This window comes from Pelobates fuscus, chromosome 5 (assembly GCF_036172605.1).
Source record: "Pelobates fuscus isolate aPelFus1 chromosome 5, aPelFus1.pri, whole genome shotgun sequence".
NCBI classification, from domain to species: Eukaryota; Metazoa; Chordata; class Amphibia; order Anura; family Pelobatidae; genus Pelobates; species Pelobates fuscus.
In genome coordinates this window covers 258,116,452-258,142,671 of record NC_086321.1, presented here as the reverse complement: position 1 = coordinate 258,142,671, position 26,220 = coordinate 258,116,452, and positions in this window count along the sequence as shown.

The window sequence follows — 26,220 nt, the reverse complement described above, 5'->3', positions numbered from 1 at the left end:
CTCCCCTCCCTGTATCCCATACCCTCTCTCTCTCCCCCTTCCCTCCCTGTTTCCCATACCCTCTCTCTCCCCACACCCCTCCCTGTATCTGATACCCTCTCTCTTCCCCCTCCCCTCCCTGTATTCCATACCCTCTCTCTCTCCTCCTTCCCCTCCATGTGTCCCATACACAATCTCTCTCCCCCCTCCCCTCCCTGTGTCCCCTCCCCTCTCTCTCTTCCCCCGCCCCTCCTGTACCTTACCTCCATTGCCTGATTAGTTACAGGGCAGTTGATAATTACATGGCATTGTCACCCCTGCTGCTGTAGTAATAGTAAGTGCAGTTGATCTGGACGTGAAATAAAAGTCTCTAGTACCAAGACAAGTACTCGGTAGGTGTTTGAGTCAGAGGTGACAGTCAGGCACCATGCTAGAGACAAAGTCCCGTTCTCCCTTCGTCCGGCGCCATGCACGGGCAGAGCAAGGTTTCCGAGTTGGTGGACTCTTCGTTAGGCTGGCAGGGTACCTTGGTTCCATGGGTGTTGCAGCTGGAGCTCCTCTGGATCTGCCCGGACTAGCCCTCCTCGCTTGTTGTGAGCCTGAGCTGCGATGTAGCTGCGAGGACTGCATGGAATGTTTCCATGCTGTACCCGGCATATCTCGCCGGACTTGCTTTGCGGGCTGTCGTCGAGGTGGATGGCGTGATGGTGCATAGCTTGCCGTTGCCGCCATCTTGTAAGGTAGGCCTTGGGGGTCTCGTGCCGCCTATTCTCCTCTCTCTTGAGCTTTCCGGGGGGGGGGGGGCATCTCCACTTGATCCATATAGAGCATATTCCTCCACATAGGCCGTTGGTGCCCGATCAGGCTCAACTAAAGACTTTGTTTTGGTACCACTTATACTTTGGACTTTGTTCACATTAGCTGTACTATGGTCAGCTTTGGCGCAACCTTTTTTTGTCTTGTCTTGTGTATTGCTCAAAATAGTTTTTTGCACACTTGTGTCATTACAGAGAGAACATATTCTGAAGCATATCAGACTGAACCCACCTGTAAGGGCAGTCCAGAACCGAAATGCCAGCAAGTTATCTCTGCATGAGAGATCCAGCAACCCCAGATGATCATTTTGGCCTTTTTGGGGCATTTTTGGGTGCAGATAATACCCCACTAGGCACAGTGAGCACAGGGTCCACTTCTGAATTACATCTTTTAACTTGTGAAGAGTCAAGTTAATTCATTTTACTGCAGAGTAATGCAAAACTAAATTTATCACAAAAAGCATCACGCGTCCGCATTTTTTTTTGTCAAAAAAAGAGTTTAGAGGAAACAAACTTCTTTAGTAAAGTTTAGTTTTGTCCCTATAAATAGCTGCTAAAAGTGACTTATAGCAAGTACTTTTAAATTCGAAACTTTATTCATTTATTCATTCATTGAAATAACCATAGAGAGAACTGTTTTATAATGACAAATAATTGTTTTAGTTTTCCTATCATAATAAAAAATGTTGAGCAGAAGTAATTTCCAGGTCAAACTGGGAATTAATCCAAAAATGCAAGGAAATCAATCAGTGGGCAATTGACCACCCTCCCACCCCTTGAACCCTGTCAAAAACAAAACATTCTCACACATCCAATCTGTAGTGTAGTGACTATCCTTCAGTGTGGTGAAACAACAGTACCCTATCAGTGTCAGGTTCTCCAAACTGTGTCTGTGGAGGTAACAGGCAGTGCAAGACTCAAACAAGTACGACAAAACCACTAAAATGAAAGTAATGTGAAAAAAGGGTGAGCAGCAGCAGCATGGCTAATTTAATTTAAATTTATTTTTAACTAAGGCAGGTGATCAAAATAATGATGTCCTGTCCCAAACTGGCATTACTGTGTCTAACACTAGATTAAATGACCTAGGCTATCTCCCACATAGGCACAGCAATGGTAAAACACACAATATCAATACTGGTCTGTCTACCTCAGTAGCTGCAATCAAAGTGTCTAGTAAAAGCCTGTTTGAAGATCTTGAGGAAGACCTGCAAAGGTCGAAACGTTGATCAGATTTATGTAAACATTTTTTACATTAAATACCAGTGATTTCGTTCATAAAGACCGCAAAGTGCATCTCCTTTTTTCATACAATATACAGTTGCAAGAAAAAGTATGTGAACCCTTTGAAATGATATGGATTTCTGCACAAATTGGTCATAAAATGTGATCTGATCATCGTCTACGTCACAACAAGAGACAATCACAGTCTGCTTAAACTAATAACACACAAAGAATGAAATGTTGCCATGTTTTTATTGAACACACCATGTAAACATTCACAGTGCAGGTGGACAAAGTATGTGAACCCCTAGACTAATGACATCTCCAATAGCTAATTGGAGTGAGACGTCAGACAACTGGAGTCCAATCAATGAGATGAGATTGGAGGTGTTGGTTACAGCTGCCCTGCCCTATAAAAAACACACACCAGTTCTGGATTTGCTTTACACAAGAAGCATTGACTGATGTGAATGATGCCTCGCACAAGAGAGCTCTCAGAAGACCTACGATTAAGAATTGTTGACTTGCATAAAGCTGGAAAGGGTTATAAAAGTATCTCCAAAAGTCTTGCTGTTCATCAGTCCATGGTAAGACAAATTGTCTATAAATGGAGAAAGTTCAGCACTGCTGCTACTCTCCCTAGGAGTGGCCGTCCTGTAAAGATGACTGCAAGAGTACAGCGCAGACTGCTCAATGAGGTGAAGAAGAATCCTAAAGTGTCAGCTAAAGACTTACAAAAGTCACTGGCAAATGCTAACATCCCTGTTAGCGAATCTACAATACGCAAAAAACACTAAACAAGAATGAATTTCATGGGAGGATACCACAGAGGAAGCCACTGCTGTCCAAACAAAACATTGCTGCACGTTTACAGTTTGCACAAGAGCACCTGGATGTTCCACAGCAGTACTGGCAAAATATTCTGTGGACAGATGAAACCAAAGTTGAGTTGTTTGCAAGAAACACACAACACTATGTGTGGCGAAAAACAGGCACAGCACACCAACATCAAAACCTCATCCCAACTGTGAAGTATGGTGGTGGGGGCATCATAGTTTGGGGCTGCTTTGCTGCGTCAGGGCCTGGACGGATTGCTATCATCGAAGGAAAACTTAATTCCCAAATTTATAAAGACATTTAACAGGAGAACTTAAGGTCATTTGTCTACCAGCTGAAGCTCAACAGAAGATGGGTGTTGCAACAGGACAATGACCCAAAGTATAGAAGTAAATCAACAACAGAATGGCGTAAAAAGAAAAAATACACCTTCTGAAGTGGCCCAGTCAGAGTCCTGACCTCAACCCGATTGAGATGCTGTGGCATGACCACAAGAAAGCGATTCACACCAGACATCCCAAGAATATTGCTGAAATGAAACAGTTCTGTAAAGAGGAATGGTCACGAATTACTCCTGATCATTGTGTACGTCTGATCTGCAACTACAGAAAACGTTTGGTTGAAATTATTGCTGCCAAAGGAGGTTCAACCAGTTATTAAATCCAAGGGTTCACATGGCAACATTTCATTCTTTGTGTGTTATTAGTTTAAGCAGACTGTGATTGTCTATTGTTGTGACTTAGATGTAGTGATGTAGCGAACATCAAATTTTCCGTTCGCGAACGGCAAACGCGAATTTCCGCAAATGTTCGCAAACGGGCGAACCGGGCGAACCGCCATAGACTTCAATGGGCATGCAAATGTTAAAACCCACAGGGATTTTTTCTGGCCACAATAGTTATGGAAAAGTTGTTTCAAGGGGACTAACACCTGGACTGTGGCATGCCGGAGGGGGATCCATGGCAAAACTCCCATGGAAAATTACATAGTTGATGCAGAGTCTGGTTTTAACCCCTTCAGGACGGAGTCAATAGTGCACGTTCTGATCAAAACAAAACGTAAACAAAAACTGGAATTTGCGCTATATGTCTGTTCACCCGTAGTTCCCCTCTTTCAAATTATATGCACCCACACTTATTATATATCATTTTGTTCAGGAGAAACAGGGCTTTAATCTATCATTAACTATTCATATATGGAACATAATTCATTATGAATAAAATTTTAAAAAATGTGAGAAAATAAGATTTTTTTTAAATTTGCATTTCCGTCTGACATTTTAACTGTGAATGTCATAATACTGTTAGGTTTTACTGCAAAAAAAATGCACATATTTGTAATCAGCGATGTCTCACGAGTACAACAGTACCCCCCATTAACAGGTTTTATGTTGTTTTGGAAAGTTACAGGGTCAAATATAGAACGTTCCATTTTCAAATTGAAATTTGCCAGATTGGTAATGTTACCTTTGAGACGGTGTGGTAGCCCAGGAATGAGAATTACCCCCATAATGGCATACCATTTGAAAAAGTAGACAAGCCAAGGTATTGAAAGTGGGGTATGTTTAGTCTTTTTTAGTAGCCACTTAGTCACAAACACTGGCCAAAGTTAGCGTTCATATTTGTTTTTGTGTGAAAAAAGCAAAAAACTAATATTTGGCCAGTGTTTGTGACTAAGTGGCTACTAAGAAAGACTGGACATACCACACTTGCAATACCTCGGGTTGTCTACTTTTGCAAATGGTATGCCATCATGGGGGTAATTCTCATTCCTGGGCTACCATACGCTCTCAAAGGCAACATAACCAATCTGGCAAATTTCAATGTGAAAAAAATGAAATGCAAGCCTTATATGTGACTCTCTAACTTTCCAAAACACCATAAAACCTGTACATGGGGGGTACTGTTATTCTCTGGAGACTTCACTAAACACAAATATTAGTGTTTTAAAACAGTAAAACATATTACAACAATAATATAGACCATAAAAGTGCCGTTCGCTTGTAAAAAAATGCAAAAAACGTAACTTTTACTTAAAATATCATCGTTGTAATACAATTTACCAGTTTGAAACACGAATATTTGAGTTCAGTGAAGTCTCCCGAGTAAAACAGTACCCCCTATGTACAGGTTTTATGGTGTCTTGGAGAGTTACAGGGTCAAATATAGTGCTTGCGAATTAAATTCGCTGCACTTTCTCCCTGTGTTGCCAGGCATGTCAATCAAATTTTAATTAATCAAATCACATAATTACGTTAAAAGATTATTTAAATATACATGTAGAATTTTAATATATATGCATTTATAGGTATTTAAATTCTACGTGTATACTAATGTAATCTTTTATGTGATTATATGTATTTATCTATATATATATATTTGTGGTTATTTGTATTTTATATATATATAGATATATATAGAATGTCATTCTAAGTGTATGTTGTTACCGATATATATATATTAATAACAAAATACAGTTAGAATGAAATTACATATGCATATATAATTTATATTAAATTTTGTTTCAATATTTTATTTATTTATTTTATTATTTTATTTATTTATTATTTTAATTATACGTATTTATATATAATATATATGTACATCTATTATATATATAATATATATACATATTATATATATGTAACGTCATTCTAAGTGTATTTTAATATTTATATATGTACTTATATTAATATTAAAATACACTTTGTATGAAGTTACATATATATAATATGTATATATATATTATATATAATATATATACATATTATATATATGTAAAAATATATTTAATTTATTTTTACACTTGTATTTTATTTATTTTTTATACTTCCCACCAGCAGGGGGACTGTCTGATATTTCAAACAGTCCCCCTGCTGGCAGATCCACAGCCAGCTATAGGGGGCCATGTGATCGCTCTTTGAGAGCGATCACATGGCCCCCGGGGGCCTGATTTGCCGTGGGAGGGCTGCCTGGGCTGTGAGGCAGTCCTCCCAAAGCGGATCGCGGCGGAGGTAAGTACATCTTACCTCCTGGGGCTGCAAGCCGTTACGGCGTGCTATGCCGTCATAACGGCTTTAAAGCCCACTTAACCCGTGACGGCATAGCACGCCGTAACGGCGTTAAGGGGTTAATCCATAAAGGGCATAAATCACCTAACATTCCTAAATTGTTTGGAATAACGTGCTTTAAAACATCAGGTATGATGTTGTATCGATCAGGTAGTGTAAGGGTTACGCCCGCTTCACAGTGACAAACCAAACTCGTTTAACGCACCGCAAACAACCGCAAACAGTCCATTTGCACAACCGCAAACTCCCCATTTGCACAACGTTGGATACCAAGCTAGCCATGTCCCGTTCCTTGTCCTCACTGATATCATTGAAGGTCTCTTCCTCCACCCAGCCACGTACAACACCAAGGGTCCCCGAAAGGTGACAACAAGCCCCCTGGGACTCCTACTGTGTTTGGTCTTCCACCTCCTCAAAGCCACCTTCCTCCTCTGACTCCTCTTCTTCAGACTACTCTCTCTGCGTTGCCTCTCTCTGCGTTATTATAAGGTGTGATAAGTAGTACTATTCCTATCAGTTACGTGTATATGGCATCGATTTTAGGAACCGGGAGATGGAAAAAGATGCTTGGTCCGTCCTCCTACTTCAAATTTGGGGCACTGCGCGTGTAATCTAATGTGCCACCAGATAGGAGTGGTGTGTTAAGTAGTCCCCCTCATCAGGTCTTTTTTAATCGAATGTATCGCCCACTGTCAGTCCCTTCGGGATCCATCCCTCATTCATCTTAATAAAGGTGAGGTAATCTAGACTTTTTTGACCTAGGCGACTTCTCTTCTCAGTTACAATACCTCCTGCTGCACTGAAGGTCCTTTCTGACAGGACACTTGAAGCGGGGCAGGCCAGAAGTTCTATCGCAAATTGGGATAGCTCAGGCCACAGGTCAAGCCTGCACACCCAGTAGTCAAGGGGTTCATCGCTCCTCAGAGTGTCGATATCTGCAGTTAAGGCGAGGTAGTCTGCAGCAGCAGAAGAGGACTCAGCCGAGGAGGTTATGGAAGAGGATGGAGTAGGAGGAGTAGAGGAGGTGGCAGCAGGCCTGCCTGCAAGTTGTGGCGGTGTCACCAACTCCTCTGCAGAGCCACGCATTCCATGCTTGGCAGCCGTAAGCAGGTTTACCCAATGCGCAGTGTAAGTGATATACCAGCCCTGACCATGCTTTGCAGACCAGGTATCAGTGGTCAGATGGACCCTTGCCCCAACACTGTGTGCCAGACATGCCATTACTTCCTTTTGCACAATTGAGTACAGGTTGGGGATTGCCTTTTGTGCAAAGAAATTTCGGCCGGGTACCTTCCACTGTGGTGTCCCAATAGCTAAACATTTTTGGAACGCCTCAGACTCCACCAGCTTGTATGGTAAAAGCTGGCGGGCTAAGAGTTCAGACAAGCCCGCTGTCAGGCAAGGGGGTGACTTTGTGACATTGGCTTCTTACGCTCAAACATGTCCTTGACAGACACCTGACTGTGGGCAGATGAGCAGGAACTGCTCAAGACGAGAGACGGAGTGGTGGATAGTTGAGAGGAGGCAAGGAGGACAGCAGTGGTTGACGTGGCTGAAGATGCTGGACCAGGAGGAGGATGGCGGCTTTGAGTTTGTGTGCTGCTTGTACTCATGTGTTGATCCCATAGGCGTTTGTGATGTGCGATCATGTGCCTTCGCAAAGCAGTTGTACCTAGGTGGGTGTTGGACTTCCCACGACTCAGTTTCTTTTGGCACAGGTTGCAAATGGCATCGCTGTTGTCAGAAGCAGACACACAAAAAAAAATGCCACACTGCTGAGCTCTGCAATGACGGCATTCTGGTGGTGGCAACAGCATGCGTTGATTGGCGTGCTGTCTGGATGACCCCGGGTGCCGATGCATGCTGTCTGACTGTGCCACTAGCTCCTTGCGACGACCTCCCCCTGCTTCCAACTTGTCTCCTCCTCCTCTCTGTCTCCCCATCTGAACTTTCCCCCTCTTCTTCTTCTCTTCTAGTGGGCACCCACGTGACATCCACGGACGCATCGTCATCATCAACCGCTTCACTTGTATCTGACAACTCAGCAAAGGAAGCAGCAGCAACATCATCATCATCAGACCGTACGTCCATGTGTGTAATGCTGTCTGACTGAGACATATCCCTGTTATCTACATCCTCTGGCAATAATGCTTGCGCATCACTCATTTCTACCAACTGATGTGTAAATAACTCCTCTGACATATCAAGTGAAGCGGCTGTGGTGCTAGTGTTGGTGGTGACGGCAGGCGGGCGAGTGGTAACTTGAGAGGTGCCCGAAGCTAAGCTGGAGGAGGATGGTGCGTCAAGGTTCTGAGCGGAAGCTGTAGAAGATTGGGTGTCCTGTGTTAGCCAGTCAACTATGTCCTCGGAACTTTTCGAGTTCAGGGTACGTGGCCTCTGAACACTGGGCATTATTCTAGGGCCAAAGGGAATCACAGCACCACGACCATGATGGCCCCTGAGGGGTGGCCTGCCTCTGCCTGTCATTTTTTTTTCGATTAGTGGTACTATGCGTGCAAGCTACTGTAACAACAGATATGAGTGGCACTGTTCACTGGCAGAAGTTGGCAGAGTAGATGCTGTAGGCCTGACACACACGCTTGCAGACAACTAACTGCTATTCAATCTATTACAGTCAATTTTTTTTTTTTTTTTAATGTACACTACTGCTACATCAGATATGAGTTGCACTGGTGTGACACTGTGCCCTGGCAGGCCCTGAAACGCACACGTGTGAAGGAAACTGACTGCTATTATTTCACAGTCAAATTTCTAGTTTGTTTTTTAAATGTACACTACTGTTACACCAGATATGAGTTGCACTGGTGTGACTCTGTGCCCTGGCAGGCCCTGAAACGCACACGTGGGAAGGAAACTGACTGCTATTATTTCACAGTCAATAAAGTGTTGTTTTTTTTTAAATGTACACTACTGTTACACCAGATATGAGTTGCACTGGTGTGACACTGTGCCCTGGCAGGCCCTGAAACGCACACGCACAAAGGAAACTGACTGCTATTATTTCACAGTCAAATTTCTAGTTTTTTTTTTAATTGTACACTACTGTTACACCAGATACGAGTTGCCTGATGTGGCAGGCCATGAAACGTACACGTGTGAAGGAAACTGACTGCTATTATTTCACAGTCAAATTTCTAGTTTTTTTTTTTTTTTGTCAATCTTTATTTTGTTTTACAAATGACAGTTGTCGAAAGGGTGTTTCAATTATACATAACATCAGTAACAATGTGAATAGATGATGAGTACAACAAAAACATGTAGGCATCAAGTATAGGGAGCTACGTGTTGATCGCTATAGAGAACATTTAGATGTTAGAATTTATGTAGCTGGGTATATCAACTTTCACATATGAGTAGCATTGACCGTACAGTATAGGGGGGAGACGGGATATCCCAACCTAATGGAGCGTGTATGGATTTTCCCCTGCCGGTGGTTGTGACGATCTGTGAGCGGGGTGAGAGTTATGGTACCTTGGAGGGGGTGCTCGGCCTCTCGGCTGCATATGGCCGAGGAGGTGGATTCGGGGCCATTTAGCGAGTATGGACCGGGCATGTTTTAAGGATGTAACCAGTCAGTGACCAAGGGGTGGTGTGGCTGGGAGCCCTACTTTAGAAGGTCCGGGCGTTAGCGTCCATCTGTCGTGCTATAGGTCGCGTCAGGGTGTAGGTCTTACGCCAGGGACTGTGTGCGTGAGTCTCGGGATTCAGTTCAATGTATAGTCGGCGTTTCCAGTCCTAGAACCAGGGTTTCTCTGGTCCAGTTGGAGCATGTGGTCGTAGGTGGTGGGTTCGAAGTAAACAAGGGCATGTGAAGGGGTCGTCACTGGGACTGTCCTGAGGGTGCGGATGTCAGAGGGTTGGGGATAGTCAGTACTCGGACGACAGTGATTCCGACCTTCTGATCAGTTGAGTGGATAGGGTAGGGGAGGAGAGGGAGAGGGGGTTGGGGGGGGAGAGGGGGCCCTCGGTTCCCCGCCCCATCCATCATGAGGTACCACAGCCATGGCGTCCAGGTGCGGTTACATTTCTCTAGCCTTCCATGGAGTGCTGCCGTGAGTGATTCCATGTGGTGTATCTCTCCCACCTTGTCCAGCCACTGCCGGAGGGTAGGCGCATCCTTTTGTTTCCACCTAGTTGGGACTATCGCTATGGCTGCAGTTAGTAGGTGTTTAAGTAGGGATTTTTTGTATGCGGAAATGGACATGTCTGTGTGGTGTAGGAGCATAGTGAGGGGGTGGAACGGGAGGGTGATGTCCGTTATGAGACAAATGGACTCCCTGATCGCTGTCCAGAAGGGAGCGATGCCGGGGCAGCTCCACCAGGTGTGGATAAAGGAACCGTCCGGGGCACCGCATCTCCAGCACTCGTCTGGTATCCCTGGGTCTATACGGTGTAGGATGTCTGGGGTCCTGTACCAGTGTGTGAGGATCTTAAAGCTTGTCTCTTGGAGTTTGGAGCTGATGGAGCATTTGTGAGTCAATATAAAGATCTTGTCCCATTCCTGGTCTGTGAGCGTGGTCCCTGTCTCTTTTTCCCACCTTGTTATGTATCTGGGGTGTGACTGGTGTTCGCTGTTTAGAAGGGTTGCGTATAGCAGCGAGACTCCTTTTTCCGGGTGGGTTCGGGTTGTGCAAAGGGATTCAAACTGCGTGGGTGGTCTGTTCAGGCACTGTTTTTTTGGGAAGGTCGCATAGTAAGCCCGTATTTGAGCATAGTGGAAGTGATCTAGGCCTGTGGGTGTCTTGTCCTCCATGAAGTCTGTGAAGGGTCTGAGTTGGTTTCCCTGCAGTAGCTGTTGGAAGCTAAGCCAGTCGGTGTCCGTAAATGCGCGTAAGTCTGAGGGCGTAAGTCCTCCTCCCACCCTCGGGTTGTGTGTAATGGGTGTAAGGGGGCCGTCAGTGGTGGTGAGTTGGTGTGTGAACCGTAACTTGCACCAGATCCTTAGCGTGGCATCGGTCAGAGGATTACCTGTTCGCAGTGATGTTAGTGTGAGGGAACTGAGCCATAGGCAGGAGGGGAGCGTGCCCCTTGCCTGTGCCTGTTCCATGGGGACCCACAGCTTGGCCGTGGGGCGGGCATGCCAATCTATCACCCTGAGTATGTGTGCAGCGTGGTAGTATCCCCAGAGGGATGGGAGACCCACGCCCTTCTTCTTTTAGGGCGCTTCCTGCTTATTCTGCTTGCTTTACCGTTCCAGACGAACTGTCTTATTGCCGTGTTTAGTGTTTGGAAGAATGTCCTGGGTATAGTTATAGGGATCGCTTGAAACAGATATAGAAGGCGCGGCAGCACATTCATCTTTACGGCATTAATTCGGCCGAACCAGGAGACGTAGAGGCCCTTCCAACGATGTAGGTCCGCCTGTAAGACCGAGAGTATGGTGAGGAAGTTTAGCCGAAATAGGCGTGTTAGGTCATTGGACAGCCAGACGCCAAGATATTTGAGTTTGGTGTCGCACCATGAGAAGCGGAACTGTGATTTTAGATGTGTGACTCTCTCTGCTGTGAGTGAGATTGGCAAGGCTTCCGACTTGCTTAAGTTCAGCTTAAGGTTGGAGATCTCGCCGAAGGTCCTGAAGGCTCGGAGGAGATTGGGGAAGGAGATCGCGGGGTTGTCCAGAAAAAATAACATGTCATCGGCGTAAGCGGCTACTTTATGTACTGTGTGGTGGAGCCTATACCCGGTGATACCCCCATCCCGTCTGACCGCCTCCAGAAAGGGTTCTAGGGTGAGGGCAAACAGGAGGGGGGACAGGGGGCAGCCCTGTCTGGTTCCGTTCCAAATGGCAAAGGGAGCAGAGATACCGCCGTTAATCCGAATGCGGGCGGTCAGGTTAGTATATAGGGCGAGGATCCAAGAACGAATATGGGGACCAAATTGCATGTGACTGAGGGTGGCTTCGAGGTACTGCCAGTCTACCCGGTCGAAAGCCTTTTCCGCGTCTGTGGAGACCAGGACTAGGTTTCTATTTGTCGACCGGGCAGAGTGGATCATGTGTAGGACTCGGATGGTGTTGTCTCGAGCCTCACGCCCCTGGATGAATCCTATCTGGTCTGGGTGGATCAGAGTGGGGAGCACGCGGGAGAGTCTCATGGCTATGGTTTTGGCGAAGAGCTTGAGGTCGGCGTTGAGGAGCGAGATCGGCCTGTAGCTCCCGCAATCAGTGGGGTCCTTCCCTTCCTTCGGTATGACCGTGACCGTGGCGCGTAGGGAGTCTGTCGGGAACCGACCCTCTTCCAACAAGGAGTTAAAACCCTGTAACATGTGCGGGAGCAATACGTCCTTGAACCTGCGCAAGTATGAGACCGGTAAACTGTCGGGGCCCGGTGCCTTGTTGGACTTAGATCTTTTGAGTGAGGTGGCGAGTTCTTCCTCCGTAAGTGGTTGTTCTAGTTCCTCGGCCAGATCCTCTGGGAGCGTTCGGCCTATGTGCTCGGAGAGGAAAGCGTCTATGTTACGTCGGTGTTGGGGCGCGTCTGATTGTCGCGTGGCAGTATCTAAGTTATATAGCTCCGCATAGAAGAGCCTAAAGGCCTGTAAAATATCCGTCGGTGTCCTTTTCAGTGTCCCATCCTTCCCCCTGATCTGGTGGATGTGGTGTAGCCTCTGTCTCTGTTTCAGGGTGCGGGCCAGCGTCCTACCGCATTTGTCAGAGAACTCATAGAAGTGTCTGTTGGACTTGCGAATGGTTTGTAGTAAATTCTGGGATAGTAGGTCCCTGAGCTGTCTACGTGTGTCTGTGAGGTGGCGATAGGTATCGTCCGTTTGGTCTCTAGAGTAGCTATCTCATGTGTCAATTCCAGAGTTTTGGCGATGTGTTCCTTTTTCTGCTGGGTGCAAAGTTTGATCAGGTGTCCCCGTATCACGCATTTATGCGCCTCCCATATTGTGAGGGGTGCAGTATCTGGCCTGACATTGTCTTCAAAGTATTGGGTCAGTGTTTGGGCTATTTGTGTGGTGATATTGTTGTCCGTCAGTATGTTTTCATTAAGTCTCCAGTGGCGTTCACTGGGTTTGAAGAGCGGAGATTTAAGTGTGACTTGGACCGGGACGTGGTCTGAGTCGTGCTGGATCCCTATTGAGGAAGCCATCAGGAAGGGAAGGTATTCCTGGGCTAGGAAGATATAATCTATCCTACTATACCTGCTGTGTGCTGCGGAGTAGCATGTGTAATCTTTGTCATCAGGATGCGCCACCCTCCAGCAGTCTACCAGACCTGATCTTGTCAGAGCTTGTTTGGCCTGGCGAATACAGTGTGGGGGGATGGTGCTGGTGCCCGCAGATGAGTCCATCCGGGGGTCCAGGGGAATATTGAGGTCACCGGCTAGGATCAAGGTTCCCTCCCGGAATCTCTCCAACATCGTGAGGGTTTTTGCTAGGAATCGGTGCTGTCCTTTATTGGGGCAGTATATTGTGGCGAACGTGTACTTGTGATCAGCGATCGTGCCTTTAACAAATAGATACCTGCCCAGGGGGTCAGCCTGTGAGGCAGAGCTAAGGAACAGGGTGCTGTGGGAGAAGATGATGGCAACCCCTGCTCGTTTAGCGTCGGGGTGATTGGCGTAGTACCCTAAGGGAAATCGCCTGTCTTTGATCTGGGGGGCGTCGCTCCCTTTTAGTTGCGTTTCCTGAATGAATGCTACAGAGGCCCTTTGTGACCAGAGGGTGCGTAGCAGGTGCCGCCTCTTTTCGGGGGAGTTAAGGCCGCGGACGTTGTGTGTCCTTAGGAGTAGGGGCGAGGGTCGGAAACCCGACGCCATGGCTGTGCAGTGGTACGAAACGTGTGGAGGGAACGGATCGCCGGGGGTTCAGGTAGGGGGGGGATAGGGGATGCAGAGGTTAGTAGGGGAGGGACAGGTGTGGGGAGTTGGATAGGTTAGGGTGGTCGCCCGATGAGGGGCCAAGGAGTATAGGCAACCGTGGCCCTAGGTCGTGTGAGGGTGACCTAATATACAAGTGGGTCGGTCGCTGGGGGACACGGGGCCAGGGGATCTAAGTACCCGGTGGTAGTACTGCTGCATTAGCATGGCAAGCGTGGCAGCCGGATAAGCCTAGAGAGTGCATACAATACAGATGAAAGAGAGCGAGTTTGCATGTACATTACATATCAGGCAAAGTTTCACAGATTCTGCAATATTCTAGCTAAGTCTAACCTCCCCCGGGTCCTCTGACCCCTCACCACCCAACCCAGGGGTGATGTGGACTGTCTCGACTCCAGTAAGGAGGCCTGCAGGTTCCCGGTAGCATGGCAAACATAGCGTTTGGATAGATAAAGGAATACATACAGTATGGGTGAATGTGAGCAGGTTTGCGGGTACATTACATAACAGGTAACATTTCATGCATCATGCGATACTCTAGCTAGCTCAGACATCCTTCAGGACCCCTATCCCCCCCCAACCCGGCTAAGGAATAATGTGGAACGCCCCGTCTCAAGCGTGGAGGACAGCTAGTATCCGGGGGCTAGAATGTTCCGGTAGCATGGCAAACATGGCGGCTGGATAAGCTAAGAAATACATACAATATGGTTAATAGATAGCGGGTTTGCTTGTACATAACAGAACAGGCCACATTTCACGTATCATGCAACACTCTACCCCAGGCAAATATCCCCTAGGTCTCTCATCCCCTCCACCACCCAGCCAAGGATTGGTGTGGGTTCCCCCGGCACCAGTAGGGAGGTCAGCAGGCGGCTCCCGGGAGCAGTGTTAACTTGTGGGTGGGTCAACGAGCCATGAGGGCGGATCAGTCTATTTTAGATTGGTCCGTGGGTAGGGTCCCGGGCACCGTCACTGCGGGTGTAGGAGGCACAACCGGGATGTCGCACCCTGGCACCCTGGGCATGATAAGTTTCGTTGCTTGGTTCGCCCGGGGGATAACTGTAAGGACCCGCACCCGAACCCCTCCCAAGAGACACTCAAAGGGTATAAAGCACAGTCCCCCACCGACCACCCGAGGTGACCCCGACTGTAGGCCCCGGGCCCACCTATCCCTTGTGGTGAAGGTAAAAGTAACGTTCCCCTTATGGATACTAGTGTGAGTACTTAGCTGTCGTCGTGGAAGCCATGGGGTAACTTCAGCGAGCAAGGACTATTCAGGAGGGCAGGGATGCACCGGGGCCGGAGACAGCGTGGGTCAAACTATTCTTCGGGCCCATTAGGGCCTCCCCAGCGTGTAGGCTGTGTGTCTCTTCGTGTTTGGTTGCGGAGTGGCTCGGGCACCTCAGGGTGGTCCGGGCGTGGCGGAGGTTGATCCAAGATCCAGTTGCGGATGGTGACGGGTGGCAGATCCATTGACCTCAGGAAGCTGGGTACGTCGTTGGGCCACCTCAGTGAGCACCACGTGTTCCCCCGTTTGGCCTGGAGGCTGAAGGGAAAGCCCCATTTATAGGGTATGCGTTTCTCCTGGAGGATGTGCGTGAGTGGCCTCAGTGCCCTTCTTGCGTCTAGGGTGAGGGTGGACAGGTCCTGGTAGAGCGAGATAGCGGCATCATGGAAGGCGATAGTCTGAGGGCGCGCCGCTCTCATGATGGCGTCCTTGAGCTGAAAGGACAGGAGGCAGCAAATCACGTCTCGCGGTAGGCCATCTCTCCTGGGGGGACGTAGGGCCCTGTGGGCGTGTTCTATCTGGAAATCTTCTGGGGCATCTTTGCCCAGGATGTGGGTAAAGAGCTGTGTGAGGGCTGTACTTAAGTTTTCTTGTTCAACTTCTGGCAGGCCTCTGATTCTTATGTTGTTACGTCGCCCCCTGTTGTCCAGGTCCTCCAGTTTTGTTTTTTTTATGTACACTACTGTTACACCAGATATGAGTTGCACTGGTGTGACACTGGACCCTGGCAGGCCCTGAAACGCACACGTGTAAAGGAAACTGACTGCTATTATTTCACAGTCAAATTTCTAGTTTTTTTTTTTTAAATGTACACTACTGTTACACCAGATATGAGTTTCACTGATGTGACACTGTGCCCTGGCAGGCCCTGAAACGCACACGCGTGAAGGAAACTGACTGCTATTATTTCACAGTCAAATTTCTATATATTTTTTTTAAATGTACACTGCTGTTACACCAGATATGAGTTTCACTGGTGTGACACTGTGTACTGGCAGGCCCTGAAACGCACACGCGTGAGGGAAACTGACTGCTATTATTTCACAGTGAAAAAAGTGTTGTTTTTTTAAATGTACACTACTGTTACACAAGATATGAGTTGCACTGGTGTGACACTGTGCCCTGGCAGGCCCTGAAACACACACGCATGATGGAAACTGACTGCTATTATTTCACAGTGAGATTTCTAGTTGTTTTTTAAAATGTACACTACTGTTACACCATATATGAGTTTCACTGGTGTGACACTGTGCCCTGGCAGGCCCTGAAACACACACGTGTGAAGGAACCTGACTGCTATTATATTACAGTCAAAAAAGTTTTGTTTGTTTTTTAAATGCAAGCTATTGTGACACCAGATATGAGTGGTGGCACTGGGCAAGTGGGCACAGTATACGCTGTGAGCCTGACACACACACTGGAAGGCAGGCAACTGCAATTAGATGACACAGAAAAAAAAAAGCAGACTGATGTTCTAGCCCTAAAAAGGGCTTTTTGGGGTGCTGTCCTTACAGCAGTCATCAGATTAGTCCTTTAGGACTGTAGTGGACACTGAATACACTAGCCTAGCTATCAATTTCCCTATTAAATCAGCAGCAACACACTGTCCCTCCTCTCACTAAGAATGCAGCTTCAGAATGAATCTAAAATGGATGCTGTCCAGGAGGTGGGAGGGTCTGGGAGGGAGGGTCTGCTGCTGATTGGCTGGAATGTGTCTGCTGACTGTGAGGTACAGGGTCAAAGTTTCCTCAATGATGACGAATAAGGGGCGGACCGAACATCGCATATGTTCGCCGTCCGTGGCGAAAGCGAACAAGCTATGTTTGCCTAGAACTATTCGCCAGCGAACCATTCGGGACATCACTACTTAGATGATGATCAGATCACATTTTATGACCAATTTGTGCAGAAATCCACATCATTCCAAAGGGTTCACATACGTTTTCTTGCAACTGTATACTACTAGCGTGGAATTGCACCAGGGCATACTATCGATATAGTACTGGAAAGGGTGAGTGCCATTACACACACACACACACACATATATATATATATATATATATATATATATATATATATATATATATATATATATATATATATATATATATATATATATATATATATATATATATTATTTAGTTTTTATTTTTCTTTAAGATAAATAGTGCTTGGTAGTAAACAGAGTAAGGAATTAAAACTATTAGACTAAATGTGTTAGACTGGATAAACCCTGTTCTAGATAAATAGTGCTTGGTAGTAAACAGAGTAAGGAATTAAAACTATTAGACTAAATGTGTTAGACTGGATAAACCCTGTTCTAGATAAAAGAACAAAACATTTTAGATAACTGGCTGGAGCAAAAAAAAATGTTTTTCAGAAGCAGAGATATATCTACATGCTCCTTTTTCTATGTTTTTCTATGATGTAGCTCAGGAGTATGAGATTGATGACATGTTTTTACCTTACTGATTTATAGGAATTGTCAAAATGAAGAACCGTCCACTGAATAAAAAGTAGTTAATTTTTGTCCACACTTTCTTCATAATGGTAGTGGTAAAGTAATACTGCCTGTAGATGAGCTAAAATGTGACCAAGTATTAGCTATATTTCTGTGGATAATGTATCACTTGTTGTGGCTGTTGTCTTAAAGGACCACTCTAGGCACCCAGACGACTTCAGCTTAATGAAGTGGTCTGGGTGCCAGGTACCTCTAGGATTAACCCTTTTTTTTATAAACATAGCAGTTTCAGAGAAACTGCTATGTTTATAATGAGGGTTAATCCAGCCTCCAAATCCTCTAGTGGCTGTCTCACTGACAGCCGCTAGAGTCGCTTGCGTAATTCTCACTGTGAAAATCACAGTAAGAGCACGCAAGCGTCCATAGGAAAGCATTGTAAATGCTTTCCTATGCGACCGGCTGAATGCGAGCGCGGCTCCTGCCGCGCATGCGCATTCAGCCGATGACGTCGCAAGGAAGAAGGAGAGGAGGAGGAAAGCTCCCCGCCCGGCGCTGGAAAAAGAGGTAAGTTTAACCCCTTCCTCTCTCCAGAGCCCGGCGGGAGGGGGTCCCTGAGGGTCGGGGCACCCTCAGGGTACTCTAGTGCCAGGAAAACGAGTATGTTTTCCTGGCACTAGAGTGGTCCTTTAAGCAATTTCTGTCCTACAAGCAAAAAAAAAAAATTGAAATTGTGAATGGAAGTTAAAGTAGTCCCCCAGGCAGCATAACAACTTCATCTAAAGTTACTAGGCTACTTGGAGTGCCTCTGTTCAATTTTCCCTTTTAAATGTTCTCAAATAGTTTAATTCTTGAGATGTGTTGCCACCTGCAGCTCTCCTATTCTGCTCCAAATTAATTTGGAATCTGATGCTTTCTATTGCATCTATTCTTAGTCTATTCTTAGCTTGCGATGGTTGGCCATTGTTAACCAGAGAAGGTCAACTATTGCTCTAAGCTGCCCTTTGCTGCTCACAAGAATGTTTCCACATTAGCCCAGAGCAGTAAGAAGGAGCTGCATTTTGGATCCTGGAGATACTCATCTTAAATGCTAAACTGTCTGAGAAGACTTTAAAATGTAAGGGTAAGATGGCACCAGGAGATTCCAGGCACCATAACTTATTTGAGATTAAGTTATTATGGTGCTTAGAGTATCCCTTTAACATAATTAACTGACTATAGTTAATATACTTGCAAATTTATGTATTGTTATAATGGAAGAGATTCAGAGTTCCCTAGCCCTTTTAGAGAAATATTGCTACTTGTTTGGCTGCATCTTTTTATGAACTGTTCCAAAGTCAATATACGTATAGAATAGTTTTATGCCTGCATAAAGTTTTAGACTGCTCTAGGAGAATTGCAAAAAAAGTGTTTTGCATGTCCAAGGCTAAGCATGAGAAGAGGACCTTAGGTTATGGTGGAATTATGCAAAATATGGCGTGCTGCTAACCATTGCTTCTATAATCTCATACGTGGATTCAATATTCCTGCTACGAAGACATTTCAAATGAATATTCTATACATAATTGTTCTGCATCTCTGAAAAACGATCTGTGCATTGAAAATATATTGTCAATCATATAAATTTAAATTAAATACTGATAGTCAATATCATAGGATTGACTCTTAAATGATCATATTTCTTCCATTTATAGTTTACATTTTGGGAAATGGCATGAAAATGATTATACTCTACTCATGTATTGCTAAATCCTTAACTTATATTCATAAAAAAAAAAAAAAATTATACACTTAGGTTTACTTTGCTATCCATAACATATTGAAAAGTTGTGTTGTGATGTTGAAAAAAAGGTTTCCATTGTAGAAGGTAGTGTTTGCATATGCAGATTCCTGGCAAACATCGAGGGTTAACAGGGCCACATGTGTGTCTATTGATATTGGAAGCTGTCTAGTTGTTGAAGGAGTGGAGATGAGTGCCTCATTTCAGACAAACAATTGAGTTTTGCAATGTTTTCCACTCTATTATACCTCTACCAGGATGGGAGTGGTTGATTGGGTGCAGTCAAGCAAATATGTGAATCATGAATTGTCATTACATAAAAATGCAGTATCTTTAAATTTTCCTGGACAATTGGTAGTGCTGCATTGAATTGACATTGTAGCCCAAATATTATTTTGAATACATTCATTAAATGTATTTGTGTTCTACAAGTATAGCAGAACGGCAAGCACATATATAACTGTAGGTTCCTCAGTCTGTTATATAAATGCTGACATTTCTGTTAGTAAATCAAGCATGAAGTAAATAAAAAAATATATACAAAACCATTAAAAAAAAAAAGCTATGTGCATATACATTTAAAATAAGTACATAAATAAAAAGTTATTTACTCAGAATTTCCACTCACCACTAGCCTTGAGCTAGTGAAAATGTAGCCCTGGTGAGTATAAATCCTTGGAGGATATACTATGGCTGACAGTGTCAATTAACTTTTAAGGTCTGGCTGGTAGCATAGCACTACAAATACTCTAAGGTGCTTCAGGCAGCCATTGGCTTTTTGAAAGGACCGAATTAGGATGGGCTGATCCAGTTTGGACAGATTGTAAGAAATATGTTTTTTGCTGCTTTTTCCTCTGTAAAGCATTTAATAAGAGAGGACATCTACTGCAGCCATAGCCACAAGGACATAGATGCCATGGCCTCAGGGTGGCAAGCAGGAGTGGGGCAGCATCAAAGATCTGTCTCTACTGCCAGCCCATTTTTCTGCTGTGTGGCCGAGGACGACATGTGACATTTATCTGGCTCTCCCCTCTAGAGTTGGCACTCAAATAGAGAAGCTGCAATTGGTCTCTCTAGCCTTTACAGTATCACAGCATTGCCGGGTTACCACAACAAAGCTCTGAGACACTCCCAGCTGGAAGGAGCAGTTTGCACCCACCAGGCATGCAGACATGCTGCATCTATCAATGGACCACAAAGGACCAGGATTCTTACCTATATTATAGCCCCTATCCTCCCCCACTAAACTCTTTGTCACCCCAGTACATCTCATGACATCCAACTATGGCCCCTATATCCACACTACACCACCTATAACCCCACCACAGTCCCTTTCACCCCACTACAACCTTTGGTAAGCCACTATAGCTTTGTCACCTCACTGCAGCATGTGTCACCCCACTATAGCCACTATTTACCCCACTATAGTCCCAACCCCACTACAACCACTTTATGCCACTATAACCATGATCCCCTTCACTATAGTCCATGTCTTACCACTACAGACCACCATAGCACATATCTCCACACTACAGCTCCTACCCCCCACTAAGGACGGTATCACCCAAACATAGTCACTATTCCACCACTACTGCCCCTATCCCCCACTATAACCTCTCCCCACGTTACAGCCCCTATCCCCCACTACATTTCCCTACAGTAGCAACTACCTACCCCCTCTAAAGCCCCAATTCACCTACTACAGCTCCAAATGCAGCACAACAAGCAGCTATCTTGAGACACATATTCCAACAAGCATCCAATCACCCACCTAGTCACATTCACCATTCAATCATACCCCAAGTGAGTCAATTAAATGCATCCAATCAAAGACTTCAAACTTGACATGGTTTTATATATGATTAATTATATACCGTGTTTCTCCGAAAATAAGACCGGGTCTTATATTAATTTTAGTCACAAAAAACACACTAGGGCTTATTTTCAGGGTAGGGCTTATTTATTTACGGTACCGGTATGTACATTGAACCCCCCCTTTAATTCATCCACCCCCCTTTAATTAATCCACCCCCCTTTAATAAATCCACTCCCTCTAATTAATCCACCCCCTCTAATTAATCCACCCCTCCTTTAATAAATCCACCCCCCTCTAATTAATCCACCACCCCTTTAATTAATCCACCCCCTCTTTAATTAATCCACCCCCTCTAATTAATCCACCCCCCCTTTAATTAATCCACCCCCTCTAATTAATCCACCCCCTCTAATTAATCCACCCCCCTCTAATTAATCCAGCCCCCCTTTGATTCATTCACCCCCCTTTAATTAATTCACCACCCCCTTTAATTAATTCACCCCCCCTTTAATTAATTCAGTCCTAGGCATAAGATATCTACTCACATTTCAAAGATGCCTTCCTTGCCCGCCGAGTTCGCCACTGGGTGCCTCACCGCCCGGAAATGGATCCTTCCGCTGAAGATCCGTGAAGGCAGACTGACGGCGCTGCGCACGTCGTCATCACGTTGCGCGATGCCGTGGCCCGCAAAGCTCCTCCCCCTCCTCCTCATAGAAGAAGGAAGTCCCGCCGGGCTGCAAAGGTGCAATGCCTAGGTCTTATTTTCGGAGTAGGGCTTATATTGCAGCCCACCCCGAAAATTCAGCTAGGGCTTATTTTCAGGGTAGGGTGTATTTTCGGGGAAACACGGTATATAATAATAATAATAATAATAATATATATTCATTAAAGAAACTGGCCATGGGGCAGCAAGGAGGGTAAGTCAAGTCCTTATTGCATCGTGATTGATGTATCACATTTTGCAGAAGATTTCAAACAATATTAATTTAACAAAATTGATTTTTGTTAGCAACCCGGAACAGAACCTCTAACATGCCTGTGATAGTGAGAAGCTCTAGATTAAGTAACTTCAAGCTTGTAGCCATATATATAGGACTGTTCCTCAAATGTGTGAAATAGTGATGGAATGCTACGAAGTGGATAATCTAATGTAAGCACGTTTGTGGCGACCATAGGACTTAATGATCTCTCAAGACCCCAGCTATGGGTGGCAGGTCAGGGCTCTAAATAATTAAACAAAGGGGTTGGACATGCCATTGTCAGCCTTCCAAATAGTGGCATGTCCACTTCCCTTCCTCTTCCCCATATATGGCTTGGTGTCCCCAATCCCCTGGCAACCCTCATTAAAATGAAATAACCCTACCTATGGGATAAGATGAGGCCTTTCTAACAACTGACTGCCTAAGTCGATAGTATTAAATAGTAAGGTGGCTTAAAACCATCCTTTGAGTAATATAGAGATCTATTTGACCCCATAGACTGTTTTATTTATTTGCTTTTTTAATCTGGTAGTTGGCTATTAAGCACTGTCCAGCCAACAACTAATTAACCCTCGCACTGGTTTTTATTTATATGTCCGCTGTATGCTAGCACTACCAGTGCACAAATAGTTTAGATTTTTTTTAAGCCCTGTGCTCAGATTTGAAACATTAGTGTCTGGATTCCCGGTGTCTAGCAGTGTTTGGTCTGCCTGAAATTTGAGACAAAATTCATCCCATTCAGAGCATGATATCAAAATCCATACATCATTAAATTGCATAAGTTGCAGTCCGCAAATGGCCCCATACACACCTAGAGGATTCTGCCCTATTTGGTATAAAGCCATTTGGACTTTAGTGAAAAACCAAGAAAAAGCTTGAGGATTTATTGCACCAAAACAGAACCATTACATTACAGAATAAATCTTACACTGCAAATGGGTACCTCGGACCCACTATTGCTTCAATATTTAATGCTGCTATTCATTTATAATTCTAATATTTTAAGTATCGGAAATAAGCCTTCACTTTAAACACTGCGCAGGATGGGATACCAAGTTGTTTTGAAAAATACAACTATTTATATTGAGTAAACAGAGTAAAAGTAACTAGAGAAACTAATTCTGGGGTTATAAAAATACATATTTTTTCTGGGGACATAATGTACTATTTTATTTATTTATTTTCCTTCAGCATACACTCTCTTGTTTGGAAAGTTTCCTTAGTAAAAAGAGAAGTGTTTCCTGAAAATGGCTCGGCATACATTCAAAAAGGGATTTAGACTTTGATTTTGGACATTTTGTTGTAATCTCGCCCTTCCTCTTTACCTTGGCTATGTTCTAGAACAGAAACAAGAGCTGCCTTGCATTGAGTGTCTCGCAGCCCACTGAAGCGTGAGGTTTGCTTCCTCGTTGAAGTGGCAGCAGTCTGCTTGCTGTTTACATTTCTCTTGCAGGCATGTTTTTATGCGTTTAATGGCAAAACAAAATTGACTAAGGAAAAGCAATGATGCCCCCCAAAAATATCATCTAGTAAATATATCACACAAGTATCATACATTTTTAACTGAACTCATTTCATTCAGGATAAGGAAACCTAAAGGAGGTAAGCATGAAAAGGGCAGGATTAGGTCAGTGACATTGCAGTGATATAAAATGAAATATTCACTCAAACAATTGTCCATATATTACATTTATTCACATATAACCCTAACTATTTGGCAAAAAAAGGAACATTTTTCGTATTTAAGAGCACTTAATTCAGTTTATCTCTCCTTATTAACTGTATATTACTAGGATTACATTGTACACTACCACATGAACCCATTTTGTTATTTCTTCCCCCAAATTTACAATAAAAAAAAACGATTCTAGTGGAGGAAAACAGGCAATAAAGAATTATCTCCTAAACTGAATCTGTTTATCCTATTTCTAAGCAATTATTCCTCAAAAAATTTTGAGGCATCAAAACCTGTAACTATATCAGTGTTCAAAACACAGTGTTCAAAACACATAACAGTAAAAAAGAAACTTAACCATGTCATTAATATTAAAAAAAAAAAATTATCAAGCCAATTAGATAAAAACAAACCACCTCAACCAAATAAATCACCAGATACATCTATTCTCCCTAAAAAAAAAAAAAAAAAAGAATAAAATGATCTTAACATGTATAGCTTGGAGGACTGATGAGACAGGGGGGATAAGGCCCTGGGGAGATAGCGCAGCTAAGCGGACAAGGGCACATGTAGGAGTGTGGGGATAGATGCATGGGATTGGTTGGGAAGAGTCTGTGGGTGGGATTAGGTTCTGTGTAAGACAGTGTGGGGGAGGTCTTACCTCAGTGCCACTTGGGATTCGGGCCAGCAAACAGCTTCCTGTCCTCCTGCTCCTGTTTGCCTGGGCCTGCAGGTTACACAGCTTGATGGTTGAGGCTTCTGGCTTCCCTCAGGGCTGCTGCAGCATGGATGGTGGCTGGCACCTGTGGGGACAATGGGCAAGCATTAATAGAGGTATGGCTAACGGTGTGGGCCCCCCCCCGCGGCCTACCTCCCCCTGGAGCACCCCCTGTGGTCTCCCCTGCTGCCTCCCCTGCGGCCCCTACCCCTGGGGGCCGCTCCAGCACTGGCAGGCGTTCCCACCGCCTGCCAGGCTCTTCCCAGCTCCTACTCCTCGGGCCCAGTTGAGGGTGTGGAGCCCGGGCTTGAGGCACCACCAGGACCGCGTGTCTGGGGCTCCAGGCACGCGGCCTGCATCCAGAGACCGAGATTTGCGGCCTTCCAAGGCTGCGCGCGTGGCGCAGCCTGCTCCCTCAAGGCCTGAGGTCAGGCCTTCATCTACCGCGCGCCCTGCGGCCCGGAGGCCTGGTGCGCGGCCTACCTGGCGGGCTCCGCATGCCCGGCCGGTTCCCCTGACGCCCGTGAGTACATCCAGGCGGCGAGTGGCCGCCCGGCACCATTCCAGGTCCCCCTGCGGCCGGCGGGGGGGTGGGGCTGCCGCTGGGGCCCCTGTGGTAAGTGGTACCGCTGTTGGGGGTGCGTGGGGGGTCCCCTTGTGGGTCGGGAGCCTCCTCTGCCGGTGAGGAAGGCTCCCGGTACTCTCTTTTCTGTTCCCTCCCCCTCCCATGTGGCTGCTGTCAGTGGGTCCCCTGGGGGGCCCAACTTCCCACTGTCAGGGCCCCCGGGACCCTCTCATCCTTTTCTGTCCTCCCCCCCCCCCCTTTCAGCTCTGTGGGTCCTTTTCCTTTCTTTCTGCTCCCTCCCTTCCCCTCTCCTGGTTCCTATCCTGTCCCCCCATCCCCTCCCCTCTCCTCCCTGTCCCTCCCCTCTTTTCCCCTCTCCATGTTCCTATTCTGCTCTATCTGGGTCCCCTCTGTTCTCCACCCCCCCCTCCTACCTTGCCTGGACCCCCTCCCCCCCCTGCAGGTCACTTACCTCGGCCATCTCCTCTGGGGCAGGGGATCGCGTCTTCTCCACTGCTCTCTTCTCAGGACTGCTGCTGTTTCAGGACACGTCCAGCAGGTGGCGCCTGGATCACAGCTGATGGCTTTTCTGGATGCTGGAACTGCTGTTTCTTTGCCTCAGCCTTCTGTGAGCGCAGTGCCGGGTTTGGATCGCCAGGCTGCGACCGGTATGTACATTTCCCTTCCCCCTCTTTTGGCGCTTCACATGCCTCCGTTGTTCCTTCTTTTCTTCAGTTTGGTCCTTTTTAAAAAAAAAAAAAATTAAAAATTACTAAATAAAAAAAATTACTACATACTTCAATACATAGATTTCAATACCAAACAAAAAACAAAAAAAAAAAAAAAAAAATATTTATAAGACAGAAATTAACTGTACATTCCCGAATGGCTTAACAAAACGGAAAATAAAAAACAAAAAATAAAATAAAAGAGAGGCGGTACTAGTCTCCAAACAATTGGGTACATGGACGCAGCTTCCCGCCCTCCACCCCCCCCCCTTTTTAATTTCAGTATGTGTCATGTGTTTCGGTATGCTTTCTTGCAGTGTCCGGCGCAGCTGATAGCGCCGGCGATGCCTCCCAGGTTTACGTGACCCTGGGTGTTGCTGAGCTTTCATGGCCCGCTTGGCTTGCGCGCGATGCCAGGGAGCAGATGGGGCGGGGGGCTTTTATTG